General features: G+C 42.3%; 1 protein-coding gene across 3 annotated transcripts in view; it reads left to right on the top strand.

Moving 5' to 3' along the window:
- Positions 1–6,317: 6,317 nt before the first annotated feature.
- LOC112240697 (extracellular matrix protein 2) overlaps positions 6,318–15,514 on the top strand; it is a 148,055-nt gene continuing 138,858 nt past the window's right edge. For 2 of the 3 annotated variants that reach the window (XM_042329503.1, XM_042329492.1), the window contains exon 1: positions 6,318–6,494. The gene's annotated coding sequence lies outside the window, so the exon portion shown is untranslated. Of the gene's footprint in view, positions 6,495–7,311; positions 7,566–15,514 lie in introns of those variants that run through there. The other variant, XM_042329498.1, reaches the window with a different exon arrangement.

Consider the following 15,514-nt stretch of genomic DNA (forward strand, 5'->3'; position numbering starts at 1 on the left):
TCTCTCTCTCTCTAACCCATTACACTGTCTAGTCTAGTAACTAACCTCTCTCTCTCTCTAACCCATTACACTGTCTAGTCTAGTAACTAACCTCTCTCTCTCTCTAACCCATTACACTGTCTAGTCTAGTAACTAACCTCTCTCTCTCTCTAACCCATTACACTGTCTAGTCTAGTAACTAACCTCTCTCTCTCTCTAACCCATTACACTGTCTAGTAACCTCTCTCTCTAACCCATTACACTGTCTAGTCTAGTAACTAACCTCTCTCTCTCTCTAACCCATTACACTGTCTAGTAACCTCTCTCTCTCTCTCTCTAACCCATTACACTGTCTAGTAACCTCTCTCTCTCTCTCTCTAACCCATTACACTGTCTAGTAACCTCTCTCTCTCTCTCTAACCCATTACACTCTCTAGTAAGTAACCTCTCTCTCTCTAACCCCTTACACTGTCTAGTAACCTCTCTCTCTAACCTATTACACTGTCTAGTCTAGTAAGTAACCTCTCTCTCTCTAACCCATTACACTGTCTAGTAAGTAACCTCTCTCTCTCTCTAACCCATTACACTGTCTAGTAAGTAACCTCTCTCTCTCTCTCTCTCTAACCCATTACACTGTCTAGTAACCTCTCTCTCTAACCCATTACACTGTCTAGTCTAGTAAGTAACTCTCTCTCTCTAACCCATTACACTGTCTAGTCTAGTAAGTAACCCTACACTCTCTCTAACCCATTACACTGTCTAGTAACCTCTCTCTCTAACCCATTACACTGTCTAGTCTAGTAACCCATTACACTGTCTAGTAAGTAACCTCTCTAACTCTCTCTCTCTCTAACCCATTACACTGTCTAGTAAGTCTCTCTCTCTCTCTCTAACCCATTACACTGTCTAGTAACCTCTCTCTCTCTCTCTCTAACCCATTACACTGTCTAGTAAGTAACCTCTCTCTCTCTAACCCATTACACTGTCTAGTAACTCTCTCTCTAACCCATTACACTCTCTAGTAAGTAACCTCTCTCTCTCTAACCCCTTACACTGTCTAGTAGTACCTCTCTCTGTAACCTATTACACTGTCTAGTCTAGTAAGTAACCTCTCTCTCTCTAACCCATTACACTGTCTAGTAAGTAACCTCTCTCTCTCTCTAACCCATTACACTGTCTAGTAAGTAACCTCTCTCTCTCTCTCTCTCTCTCTAACCCATTACACTGTCTAGTAACCTCTCTCTCTAACCCATTACACGGTCTAGTCTAGTAAGTAACCTCTCTCTCTAACCCATTACACTGTCTAGTCTAGTAAGTAACCTCTCTCTCTCTAACCCCTTACACTGTCTAGTAACCTCTCTCTCTAACCTATTACACTGTCTAGTCTAGTAAGTAACCTCTCTCTCTCTAACCCATTACACTGTCTATGTCTAGTAACTCTCTCTCTAACCCATTACACTGTCTAGTAAGTAACCTCTCTCTCTCTCTCTCTAACCCATTACACTGTCTAGTAACCTCTCTCTCTAACCCATTACACTGTCTAGTCTAGTAAGTAACCTCTCTCTCTCTAACCCATTACACTGTCTAGTCTAGTAAGTAGCCTCTCTCTCTCTAACCCCTTACACTGTCTAGTAACCTCTCTCTCTAACCCATTACACTGTCTAGTCTAGTATGTAACCTCTCTCTCTCTAACCCCTTACACTGTCTAGTAACCTCTCTCTCTAACCTATTACACTGTCTAGTCTAGTAAGTAACCTCTCTCTCTCTAACCCATTACACTGTCTAGTAACCTCTCTCTCTAACCCATTACACTGCCTAGTAAGTAACCTCTCTCTCTAACCTATTACACTGTCTAGTCTAGTAGGTAACCTCTCTCTCTAACCCATTACACTGTCTAGTCTAGTAAGTAACCTCTCTCTCTAACCCATTACACTGTCTAGTCTAGTAAGTAACCTCTCTCTCTAACCCATTACACTGTCTAGTCTAGTAAGTAACCTCTCTCTAACCCCTTACACTGTCTAGTCTAGTAAGTAACCTCTCTCTCTCTAACCCCTTACACTGTCTAGTCTAGTAAGTAACCTCTCTCTCTCTAACCCCTTACACTGTCTAGTAACCTCTCTCTCTAACCCATTACACTGTCTAGTCTAGTATGTAACCTCTCTCTCTCTAACCCCTTACACTGTCTAGTAACCTCTCTCTCTAACCTATTACACTGTCTAGTCTAGTAAGTAACCTCTCTCTCTCTAACCCATTACACTGTCTAGTAACCTCTCTCTCTAACCCATTACACTGTCTAGTAAGTAACCTCTCTCTCTAACCTATTACACTGTCTAGTCTAGTAAGTAACCTCTCTCTCTAACCCATTACACTGTCTAGTCTAGTAAGTAACCTCTCTCTCTAACCCATTACACTGTCTAGTCTAGTAAGTAACCTCTCTCTCTAACCCCTTACACTGTCTAGTCTAGTAAGTAACCTCTCTCTCTCTAACCCCTTACACTGTCTAGTAACCTCTCTCTCTCTAACCCATTACACTGTCTAGTAAGTAACCTCTCTCTCTCTAACCCATTACACTGTCTAGTAACCTCTCTCTCTAACCCCTTACACTGTCTAGTAACCTCTCTCTCTAACCCCTTACACTGTCTAGTAACCTCTCTCTCTAACCCATTACACTGTCTAGTAAGTAACCTCTCTAACCCTACACTGTCTAGTCTAACCTCTCTCTAACCCATTACACTGTCTAGTAACCTCTCTCTAACCCATTACACTGTCTAGTATGTAACCTCTCTCTCTAACCCATTACACTGTCTAGTAACCTCTCTCTAACCCTCTAACCCATTACACTGTCTAGTAACTCTCTCTCTCTCTCTAACCCATTACACTGTCTAGTATGTAACCTCTCTCTCTCTAACCCCTTACACTGTCTAGTATGTAACCTCTCTCTCTCTCTAACCCCTTACACTGTCTAGTAACCTCTCTCTCTCTAACCCATTACACTGTCTAGTAACCTCTCTCTCTCTCTCTCTAACCCATTACACTGTCTAGTCTAGTAAGTAACCTCTCTCTCTAACCCATTACACTGTCTAGTCTAGTACAGTCAGTCCTCTCTCTCTAACCCATTACACTGTCTAGTAACCTCTCTCTCTAACCCATTACACTGTCTAGTAACCTCTCTCTCTAACCCATTACACTCTAGTCTAGTAAGTAACCTCTCTCTCTCTAACCCATTACACTGTCTAGTCTAGTAAGTAACCTCTCTCTCTAACCCATTACACTGTCTAGTAAGTAACCTCTCTCTCTAACCCATTCTCTAACTAACCCATTACACTGTCTAGTCTAGTAAGTAACCTCTCTCTCTAACCCATTACACTGTCTAGTAAGTAACCTCTCTCTCTAACCCATTACACTGTCTCTCTCTCTCTAACCCCTTACACTGTCTAGTAACCTCTCTCTCTAACCTATTACACTGTCTAGTCTAGTAAGTAACCTCTCTCTCTAACCCATTACACTGTCTAGTAACCTCTCTCTCTAACCCATTACACTGTCTAGTAAGTAACCTCTCTCTCTAACCTATTACACTGTCTAGTCTAGTATGTAACCTCTCTCTCTCTAACCCATTACACTGTCTAGTCTAGTATGTAACCTCTCTCTCTCTAACCCATTACACTGTCTAGTAAGTAACCTCTCTCTCTAACCTATTACACTGTCTAGTCTAGTATGTAACCTCTCTCTCTCTAACCCATTACACTGTCTAGTATGTAACCTCTCTCTCTCTAACCCATTACACTGTCTAGTAAGTAACCTCTCTCTCTAACCTATTACACTGTCTAGTCTAGTATGTAACCTCTCTCTCTCTAACCCATTACACTGTCTAGTCTAGTAAGTAACCTCTCTCTCTCTAACCCCTTACACTGTCTAGTCTAGTAAGTAACCTCTCTCTCTCTAACCCATTGCACTGTCTAGTAACCTCTCTCTCTAACCCATTACACTGTAACCTCTCTCTATCTAACCCATTACACTGTCTAGTAAGTAACCTCTCTCTCTAACCCATTCCACTGTCTAGTAACCTCTCTCTCTAACCCATTACACTGTCTAGTCTAGTAAGTAACCTCTCTCTCTCTAACCCATTGCACTGTCTAGTAACCTCTCTCTCTAACCCATTACACTGTCTAGTCTAGTAAGTAACTCTCTCTCTAACCCATTACACTGTGTCTAGTAAGTAACCTCTCTCTCTAACCCATTACACTGTCTAGTAACCTCTCTCTCTAACCCATTACACTGTCTAGTCTAGTAAGTAACCTCTCTCTCTCTAACCCATTACACTGTCTAGTAACTCTCTCTCTAACCCATTACACTGTCTAGTCTAGTAAGTAACCTCTCTCTCTAACCCATTACACTGTCTAGTCTAGTAAGTAACCTCTCTCTCTAACCCATTACACTGTCTAGTCTAGTAAGTCACCTCTCCCTCTAACCCATTACACTGTCTAGTAACCTCTCTCTAACCCATTACACTGTCTAGTCTAGTAAGTAACCTCTCTCTCTAACCCATTACACTGTCTAGTCTAGTAAGTAACCTCTCTCTCTAACCCCTTACACTGTCTAGTCTAGTAAGTAACCTCTCTCTCTCTAACCCATTACACTGTCTAGTCTCTAAGTAACCTCTCTCTCTAACCCATTACACTGTCTAGTCTAGTAAGTAACCTCTCTCTCTAACCCATTACACTGTCTAGTCTAGTAAGTAACCTCTCTCTAACCCATTACACTGTCTAGTAACCTCTCTCTCTAACCCATTACACTGTCTAGTAACCTCTCTCTCTCTAACCCATTACACTGTCTAGTCTAGTAAGTAACCTCTCTCTCTAACCCATTACACTGTCTAGTCTAGTAAGTAACCTCTCTCTCTCTAACCCATTACACTGTCTAGTAACCTCTCTCTCTCTCTCTCTAACCCATTACACTGTCTGGTCTAGTAAGTAACCTCTCTCTCTAACCCATTACACTGTCTAGTCTAGTAAGTAACCTCTCTCTCTAACCCATTACACTGTCTTGTATGTAACCTCTCTCTCTAACCCATTACACTGTCTAGTCTAGTAAGTAACCTCTCTCTCTCTAACCCATTACACTGTCTAGTCTAGTAAGTAACCTCTCTCTCTCTAACCCATTACACTCTCTAGTAAGTAACCTCTCTCTCTCTAACCCATTACACTGTCTAGTCTAGTAAGTAACCTCTCTCTCTCTAACCCATTACACTGTCTAGTCTAGTAAGTCACCTCTCTCTCTAACCCATTACACTGTCTAGTCTAGTAAGTCACCTCTCTCTCTAACCCATTACACTGTCTAGTAACCTCTCTCTCTCTAACCCATTACACTGTCTAGTCTAGTAAGTCACCTCTCTCTCTAACCCATTACACTGTCTAGTCTAGTAAGTCACCTCTCTCTCTAACCCATTACACTGTCTAGTAACCTCTCTCTCTCTAACCCATTACACTCTCTAGTAAGTAACCTCTCTCTCTCTAACCCATTACACTCTCTAGTAAGTAACCTCTCTCTCTCTAACCCCTTACACTGTCTAGTAACCTCTCTCTCTAACCTATTACACTGTCTAGTCTAGTAAGTAACCTCTCTCTCTCTAACCCATTACACTGTCTAGTATGTAACCTCTCTCTCTCTGACCCATTACACTGTCTAGTAAGTAACTCTCTCTCTAACCCATTACACTCTCTAGTAAGTAACCTCTCTCTCTCTAACCCATTACACTCTCTAGTAAGTAACCTCTCTCTCTCTAACCCCTTACACTGTCTAGTAACCTCTCTCTCTAACCTATTACACTGTCTAGTCTAGTAAGTAACCTCTCTCTCTCTAACCCATTACACTGTCTAGTATGTAACCTCTCTCTCTCTAACCCATTACACTGTCTAGTAACCTCTAACTCTCTCTCTCTAACCCATTACACTGTCTAGTCTAGTAAGTAACCTCTCTCTCTCTAACCCATTACACTGTCTAGTAACCTCTCTCTCTCTCTCTAACCCATTACACTGTCTAGTCTAGTAAGTAACCTCTCTCTCTCTAACCCATTACACTGTCTAGTAACCTCTCTCTCTCTCTCTAACCCATTACACTGTCTAGTCTAGTAAGTAACCTCTCTCTCTAACCCATTGCACTGTCTAGTAACCTCTCTCTCTAACCCATTACACTGTCTAGTCTAGTAAGTAACCTCTCTCTAACCCATTACACTGTCTAGTTTAGTAAGTAACCTCTCTCTCTCTAAACCCATTACACTGTCTTGTAACCTCTCCCTGTGTTTAGCTTTCAGACTCTGACTGCGGCTAGGCTAGCCTTGGCGTCCCTAGACTTCTATGAGCGTAGCAGAGCAGGCTCCTCTCACTCTCTGTCTCTCCGTCTGTTTTAAAACTTGTATCTGCTTGGCAGAGTAGAGCACACTGTCCTACATCTGTCTTGGGAGAAGGAAGAAATTACTTGGCCTTGCACCGTACAGACAGCCTGCCTGCGAACCTCCGGTAAAGTATACTGGGTTGTCTCACTTTTATTTAGCTTTCTGGCCGTCTCTGGTCATTAAGTTTACTGTGTTGGAGTGTTAATAAGGCTGCAGTGAGGGGTGTGTTCTGCATTGTGAGACTTGTATTGATCCTTGTCCTGTCTGGAGCATGTATTCTGTTTCCATGTAAGCAATGAGCATCAACTTTTAGTTTACTGAAATGTTAGTTAAACAGCTTTTAAAAGTCACTTCCTGTTTCTTTCCTGTTTCTTGCTGGTTAATCGAAGAACTGCAAGTCTTTTTCCTTCTGATGTTGTCAACAAATCCTGTCAGCATTACATCATATCCAACTATTTCGTAAGACTTCAAAACATTTTTTTTTTAACTTGTTTAAGTTAAAATAGTTGTTACAGCCTTGAAAAAGACTGTTCCAGGGGCAAACTATCGTGGGTTTCATTATTACAGTCTAAAAATGGCCTCATTCAGTGTCTCATCCTCTCCTCTAGGTTCGTTTTTATTTCAGTCAGCTCTGTATTCCTCCCCCCCCCCCCTCCCCTGTTTGTTTCGAGTCCCTCCCTCCCTCCCCTGCTTGTTTCGAGTTCCTTCCTCCATGTGAGCCTAGACATCCAGAGGGTCACGTTAATCACAATGTTTTCCTCTCGTTCCCCTCCTCTCTTCTCCCTCTTTCCAGTCCTTTCTTCTCCCTCTTTCCCCTCCTCTCTTCTCCCCTCAGAGTGGATGGAGGGAGGGTTTGTGTCCCAAAGGGCACTTTATTCCCTTCAAAAGTAGTACACTACATAGGGAATATGGTGGCATTTTGGACAAAGAAGGGGTTTTAATGCTTCAATTCCAGGGACTATTTATGACTAAACACTGAGTTAACAGTACTGGCATTCTGTTGAAGGATGGTCTCCTGGGAAGGTTGAGGAAACAGTTGAGATATCCCAGGATCTGTTTACAATATAAACTAGTTTGGAGTAAATAAAACCCAATCCTCAACAGGACTGATTCTCCTCTGCCTCAGCGCTAAAGCTCAACACACTGCTTTTTGGCAGGACCACTGCTTCATTGAGGCAGGAGCTGACAAAATCAAGTACGTTAAACAGATTAAACCATTCTGCTTGTTCAAGGAATACAGGTCTTTGTTTTCTCTAGAAGTTGTTTTCCGATGCAAGATAATTGTAGATCCTGTATTAACTAACAGCTGTTGTCTAGGTGACAGGATGGATGTAGATCCTGTATTAACTAACAGCTGTTGTCTAGGTGACAGGATGGATGTAGATCTGTATTAACAGCTGTTGTCTAGGTGACAGGATGGATGTAGGTCTGTATTAACAGCTGTTGTCTAGGTGACAGGATGGATGTAGATCCTGTATTAACTAACAGCTGTTGTCTAGGTGACAGGATGGATGTAGATCTGTATTAACTAACAGCTGTTGTCTAGGTGACAGGATGGATGTAGATCTGTATTAACTAACAGCTGTTGTCTAGGTGACAGGATGGATGTAGATCCTGTATTAACTAACAGCTGTTGTCTAGGTGACAGGATGGATGTAGATCTGTATTAACAGCTGTTGTCTAGGTGACAGGATGGATGTAGGTCTGTATTAACTAACAGCTGTTGTCTAGGTGACAGGATGGATCCTAGACAGCCTGACAGGATGGATTAACTAACAGCTGTTGTCTAGGTGACAGGATGGATGTAGATCTGTATTAACTGCGGTTGTGTAGGTGACAGGATGGATGTAGATCTGTATTAACTGCGGTTGTGTAGGTGACAGGATGGATGTAGATCTGTATTAACAGCTGTTGTCTAGGTGACAGGATGGATGTAGATCTGTATTAACAGCTGTTGTCTAGGTGACAGGATGGATGTAGGTCTGTATTAACTAACAGCTGTTGTCTAGGTGACAGGATGGATGTAGATCCTGTATTAACTAACAGCTGTTGTCTAGGTGACAGGATGGATGTAGATCTGTATTAACAGCTGTTGTCTAGGTGACAGGATGGATGTAGGTCTGTATTAACTAACAGCTGTTGTCTAGGTGACAGGATGGATGTAGATCCTGTATTAACTAACAGCTGTTGTCTAGGTGACAGGATGGATGTAGATCTGTATTAACAGCTGTTGTCTAGGTGACAGGATGGATGTAGGTCTGTATTAACTAACAGCTGTTGTCTAGGTGACAGGATGGATGTAGATCTGTATTAACTGCGGTTGTGTAGGTGACAGGATGGATGTAGATCTGTATTAACAGCTGTTGTCTAGGTGACAGGATGGATGTAGATCTGTATTAACAGCTGTTGTCTAGGTGACAGGATGGATGTAGGTCTGTATTAACAGCTGTTGTCTAGGTGACAGGATGGATGTAGATCTGTATTAACTAACAGCTGTTGTCTAGGTGACAGGATGGATGTAGGTCTGTATTAACTAACAGCTGTTGTCTAGGTGACAGGATGGATGTAGATCTGTATTAACTAACAGCTGTTGTCTAGGTGACAGGATGGATGTAGATCTGTATTAACTAACAGCTGTTGTCTAGGTGACAGGATGGATGTAGATCTGTATTAACTAACAGCTGTTGTCTAGGTGACAGGATGGATGTAGGTCTGTATTAACTAACAGCTGTTGTCTAGGTGACAGGATGGATGTAGATCTGTATTAACTGCGGTTGTGTAGGTGACAGGATGGATGTAGATCTGTATTAGGTGACAGGATGGATGTAGATCTGTATTAACAGCTGTTGTCTAGGTGACAGGATGGATGTAGATCTGTATTAACAGCTGTTGTCTAGGTGACAGGATGGATGTAGATCTGTATTAACTAACAGCTGTTGTCTAGGTGACAGGATGGATGTAGATCTGTATTAACAGCTGTTGTCTAGGTGACAGGATGGATGTAGGTCTGTATTAACTAACAGCTGTTGTCTAGGTGACAGGATGGATGTAGGTCTGTATTAACTAACAGCTGTTGTCTAGGTGACAGGATGGATGTAGATCTGTATTAACTAACAGCTGTTGTCTAGGTGACAGGATGGATGTAGATCTGTATTAACTAACAGCTGTTGTCTAGGTGACAGGATGGATGTAGGTCTGTATTAACTAACAGCTGTTGTCTAGGTGACAGGATGGATGTAGATCTGTATTAACTGCGGTTGTGTAGGTGACAGGATGGATGTAGATCTGTATTAACAGCTGTTGTCTAGGTGACAGGATGGATGTAGATCTGTATTAACAGCTGTTGTCTAGGTGACGGGATGGATGTAGATCTGTATTAACTGTTGTCTAGGTGACAGGATGTCTAGGTGACAGGATGGATGTAGATCTGTATTAACAGCTGTTGTCTAGGTGACAGGATGGATGTAGATCTGTATTAACAGCTGTTGTCTAGGTGACAGGATGGATGTAAATCTGTATTAACAGCTGTTGTCTAGGTGACAGGATGGATGTAGATCTGTATTAACAGCTGTTGTCTAGGTGACAGGATGGATGTAGATCCTGTATTAACAGCTGTTGTCTAGGTGACAGGATGGATGTAGATCCTGTATTAACAGCTGTTGTCTAGGTGACAGGATGGATGTAGATCTGTACTAACGTCTGTTGTCTAGGTGACAGGATGGATGTAGATCCTGTATTAACAGCTGTTGTCTAGGTGCGCTATAGCCCTACCGCTGGCCAATTGGATGGCTCAGATGAGCCATCTGCTGTAATTTAGCAGGCATTAAGGAAAGATACAGCAAGTTGACGCTGTGAGATTTCAGAATGTTTAAAACCATGACTAGTTTTTATAGCAGTTTATATTTGTTTTTATGACTGATTTCATGTTTAAGTTCTTACTCAACACTGTCAAAGCTTTGTATTCAACACTTTTATAAGCCATAAAATGTGCATTCTTCTTCTTCTACTCAGTGCTACAACAAGAGCTGCAGTAGACCTATATGCAAATAGGCCATTGCTACGCATGGATCTGTGCCATTTACTTTGAACTGGACTGTGTTTACAGCATGAGCGGTCATGAGTAGATAAGCTTATTTTGAGATCAAAACAAGAGCTATATCTAGCAATGTGTGCACATGTTGTTCATATCCTTTGCTAGTTAGTGTGTTATTAGCCCAGTTATAGATCATTTGTAGCCAGCAATAGGGGAGTGATTGCTTCCGATAAGAGCACAAAACATGCTCTTGTAAGAAGAAGAAAAAAGCAAGTGAGGTAAAAAGCTTTTTTTGTCTTAAAGGGGCAGTGTTGTTTGAGACAGGCTTGAAGCTAAGTAGCCAATAGGCAGAGGGTAGGATAATTTGTCTGATCACAAAGATATGATCAATACATGTTAATGATTTAATTCATGTACTGTTTGTAACTATCCTGGTAGGTTGACTGACAACCTGAACCAGGTTGCAGGCACGGGTTACAGTTTGAATGATTGATGAAAGTCAGTCAATATTTAAATCACCCAGAAAATATACTGCTCTGTTGATATCACAGCGGCAGGGTAGCCTAGTGGTTAGAGCGTTGGACTAGTAACAGAAAGGTTGCAAGTTCAAATCCCAGAGCTGACAAGGTACAAATCTGTCGTTCTGCCCCTGAACAGGCAGTTAACCCACTGTTCCTAGACCGTCATTGAAAATAAGAATTTGTTCTTAACTGACTTGCCTAGTTAAATAAAGGGAAAAAAATATATTTTTTATATATTATCAAGCATTTCACATATTATCCAGATACTGACTGTTAGCACTTGGTGGTCTATAGCAGCTTCCCACCAGAATGGGCTTTAGGTGAGGCAGATGGACCTGTAGCCATATTACTTCAACAGTATTTAACATGAGATCCTCTCTAAGCTTTACAGGAATGTGGTTCTGAATATAAACAGCAACACCTCCCCCACTGGCAGTTCTGTCTTTTTGGTAGATGTTATAACCATGTATTGCTACCACTGTATCATCAAAGGTGTTATTTAAGTGAGTTTCAGAGATAGCCAGAATATGAATATCATCTGTTACAAGCAAGTTATTGACTTCATGGAGCTTGTTTCTTAGGTTACATATGTTAATATGGGATATTTTTAGCACTTTTCTGGGTTGCTTGATTGTTTTTAATGTTTTACTGGGAAGCTTATCAGAGGTAGACTTACTCATGTTATTTACATTGGAGTTGATAGTGCAGGGTGAGCTGCATAAAGTGGTCTTCCTACTATTGCACACCGCCTCAGTGCTAACAGTGTAACTCTGGTTCATAGGCTCATGATTACTGCTTACAATAGCTGTAGGATAAACAGAGGAATTCGGTGCATTTAGGGGCACACAAATGATTTACATTGTGTCTGCCAATGCCCCTAAGATCATGTACATTTGATGCAGCATTATGACGACTCATTGTCACAATGGTAGGGATTACCTGACCTCTTGGATCATCGAACAGTCATTGTTTCAACGCAGCGTTGAAATATCCAGGAGATGATTTGGATGGACTCTGTCATTCCTGTGGAGTATCTTCTCTTTCCAGAAGGTGTCAAAGTTATCTAGAATATTGACTCCAGCAGAGCTACAGTAGTGTTTTAGCCAGATGTGTAACGCCAGCCGTTTGCTGAATCTTTTACATCTGCGGCCCAACGAAGGTACTGGACCTGATTGGCCATTTTTTGGAGTCTTTTAATGCTAAAATCAGTTATTTTAAAATCCATTTTCAAATGTTCCGAGCTCCTGATGTCGTTTGACCCCACATGGACCACGACAGCGTCAGCTCCCGGCATCTGTCGTAGAACAGTCAGAATCAGCCTTGTGATGTACTCGTGCTCCTGAATAGCACAAGGTTTTGCCTTGGGAACCGAGATGTTTGTCACCATAGAGCTGCCTAATGACAGCTGTTGATGTTGAATGGGCCGGTCTCTCAGGCAGCCTCACGGTTCTGGTGAGGGTGGGAGCTCCGAGGATCTGAACCCGAGGTAGAAGCCACCGGAGAGGGAGACTGAGGATGAAGATGCAGGTACCTCCGGATCCTTGAACGGGAAGCCCCAAGGAAGAAGGCGCCAGAACCTCTGGATCCAGGGCAGCAAAGCTGTTTCTGGTCTGTGTCAGATCCGAGCTCAACATCTCCATGGAGACCCCCGTTGCCAGAGGACACGTTCTTCAACTTCCACGGCAAGTGACGTACCTCCATGGCTGGTTGGGTCGAGAACAGTTCGCCAGGGAAGGGAGAGACTCCTTCGGGGAAGGAACCCTGCTGAGCACCGGCCAAACTTCCACCAGACCAGAGCGGCATCCGGCTACTGGGGTAAAAGAAAAGGTATGCAGGCGTGGGTTCCCCAGTAGCTTGTGTAGGATTGCTACTTGCTTGCTAAGATTAGCCACTTTGCTCACATAGTCCTGTGCAAGAAAGTAGTTGCTACATTGAAAGTCAGCGCGGCCCACATTGTCCCGGAACAAAGCAAAGTAAACACAGCTCCCTGCAGCGCTGGAAACGTTCAATAGCGACCTCCATTTGAGACCGGTGAGTCAGGCAGGCTTTCACGTCTCTCCCCCTATGCGGAAACTGGCAGGATCCCGGGACAGACAGTAGCGCTCACAACAATTTAGCCCAACAGAGGCGCAGGATTCAAAATAAAATTAAAGTATAGGAAAACACGGTCAGCTTTTAAACCGAGGTCTTTAGTTCAGGTTTCAGCATTCAACAACAACAAACACACGTCGTGCTTTGATGACGCGCTTTCCCTCATTTTTATTTATTTTATTTCACCTTTATTTAACCAAGTAGGCTAGTTGAGAACACCTTTATTTAACCAGGTAGGCTAGTTGAGAACACCTTTATTTAACCAGGTAGGCTAGTTGAGAACACCTTTATTTAACCAGGTAGGCTAGTTGAGAACACCTTTATTTAACCAGGTAGGCTAGTTGAGAACACCTTTATTTAACCAGGTAGGCTAGTTGAGAACACCTTTATTTAACCAGGTAGGCTAGTTGAGAACACCTTTATTTAACCAGGTAGGCTAGTTGAGAACACCTTTATTTAAAAAGGTAGGCTAGTTGAGAACACCTTTATTTAACCAGGTAGGCTAGTTGAGAACACCTTTATTTAACCAGGTAGGCTAGTTGAGAACACCTTTATTTAACCAGGTAGGCCAGTTGAGAACACCTTTATTTAACCAGGTGGCCAGTTGAGAACACCTTTATTTAACCAGGTAGGCCAGTTGAGAACACCTTTATTTAACCAGGTAGGCTAGTTGAGAACACCTTTATTTAACCAGGCAGGCTAGTTGAGAACACCTTTATTTAACCAGGTAGGCTAGTTGAGAACACCTTTATTTAACCAGGTAGGCTAGTTGAGAACACCTTTATTTAACCAGGTAGGCTAGTTGAGAACACCTTTATTTAACCAGGTAGGCTAGTTGAGAACACCTTTATTTAACCAGGTAGGCTAGTTGAGAACACCTTTATTTAACCAGGTAGGCCAGTTGAGAACACCTTTATTTAACCAGGTGGCCAGTTGAGAACACCTTTATTTAACCAGGTAGGCCAGTTGAAAACACCTTTATTTAACCAGGTAGGCTAGTTGAGAACACCTTTATTTAACCAGGCAGGCTAGTTGAGAACACCTTTATTTAACCAGGTAGGCTAGTTGAGAACACCTTTATTTAACCAGGTAGGCTAGTTGAGAACACCTTTATTTAACCAGGTAGGCTAGTTGAGAACACCTTTATTTAACCAGGTAGGCTAGTTGAGAACACCTTTATTTAACCAGGTAGGCTAGTTGAGAACACCTTTATTTAACCAGGTAGGCTAGTTGAGAACAAGTTCTCATTTAGAACTGCGACCTGGCCAAGATAAAGTAAAGCAGTTCGACACAAACAACAACACAGAGTTACACATGGAATAAGCAAACATACAGTCAATAGTACAATAGAAAAGTCTATATACAGTGTGTGCAAATGAGGTAAGATAAGGGAGGTAAGGCAATAAATAGGCCATAGTGGTGAAGTAATTACAATTTAGCAATTAAACACTGGAGTGATAGATGTGCAGAAGATGAATGTGCAAAGGAGCAAAAAATAATAATATGGGGATGAGGTAGTTGGATGGGTTATTTACAGATGGGCTATGTACAGGTGCAGTGATCGGTAAGCTGCTCTGACCGCTGATGCTTAAAGTTAGTGAAGGAGATATAAGACACCACCTTCAGTGATTTTTGCAGTGAAATATACCTGATGGAGCGTGTGCTACAGGTGGGTGCTGCTATGGTGACCAGTGAGATATACCTGATGGATCGTGTGCTATGGGTGGGTGCTGCTATGGTGACCAGTGAGCCAAGGCAGGGCTTTACCTAGTAAAGACTTAGATAAACTGGAGCCAGTGGATTTGGCAATGAATATGAAGTGAGGGCCAGCCCACGAGAGCATGCAGGTCACAGTGGTGGGTAGTATATGGGGCTTAGGTGATGAAACGGATGGCACTGTGACAGACTGCATCCAATTTTTGAGTAGGCCAGTTCAGAACAAGTTTTCATTTACAGCTGTGACCTGGTCAAGATAAATCTGGAGACTAAGTCAAGGATCAGTAGGATAGTCCATTTTATGAGTGTATGTTTGGCAGCATGAGTGAAGGAGGCTTTGTTGCGATATAGGAAGCCGATTTCTAGATTTAATTTGGATTGGAGATGCTTAATGTGAGTCTGGAAGGAGAGTTTACAGTCTAACCAGACACCCAGGTATTTGTAGTTGTCCACGTATTCTACTGTCTGTCTGACTGGGACTAGAGACGAGAGGCTTGTTATTATGGAGGTATAGCATGTGGAAACGGCACAATTTGGAAAAATGGAAAATTATTCCCTATGTAGTGCACTACTTTTAACCAGATTCCTATGGAGGGTATAGGACTATATAGGGAATAGGGTGCCATTTGTTACGCAGTCTCCCACAGCTCTCTATATCAGCTTTACCGGCATCTAAACCCCTCGATCCGATGTGTTACCCACAGCCATGAAGCTGTAATTGATGAACTGTTTTATGAGATCTTCCTATTGGAAGATGTTGTGTTGTTGCCTGTTTTCCCCAGA

Source organism: Oncorhynchus tshawytscha, linkage group LG02, assembly GCF_018296145.1.
Source record: "Oncorhynchus tshawytscha isolate Ot180627B linkage group LG02, Otsh_v2.0, whole genome shotgun sequence".
Lineage (NCBI taxonomy): Eukaryota > Metazoa > Chordata > Actinopteri > Salmoniformes > Salmonidae > Oncorhynchus > Oncorhynchus tshawytscha.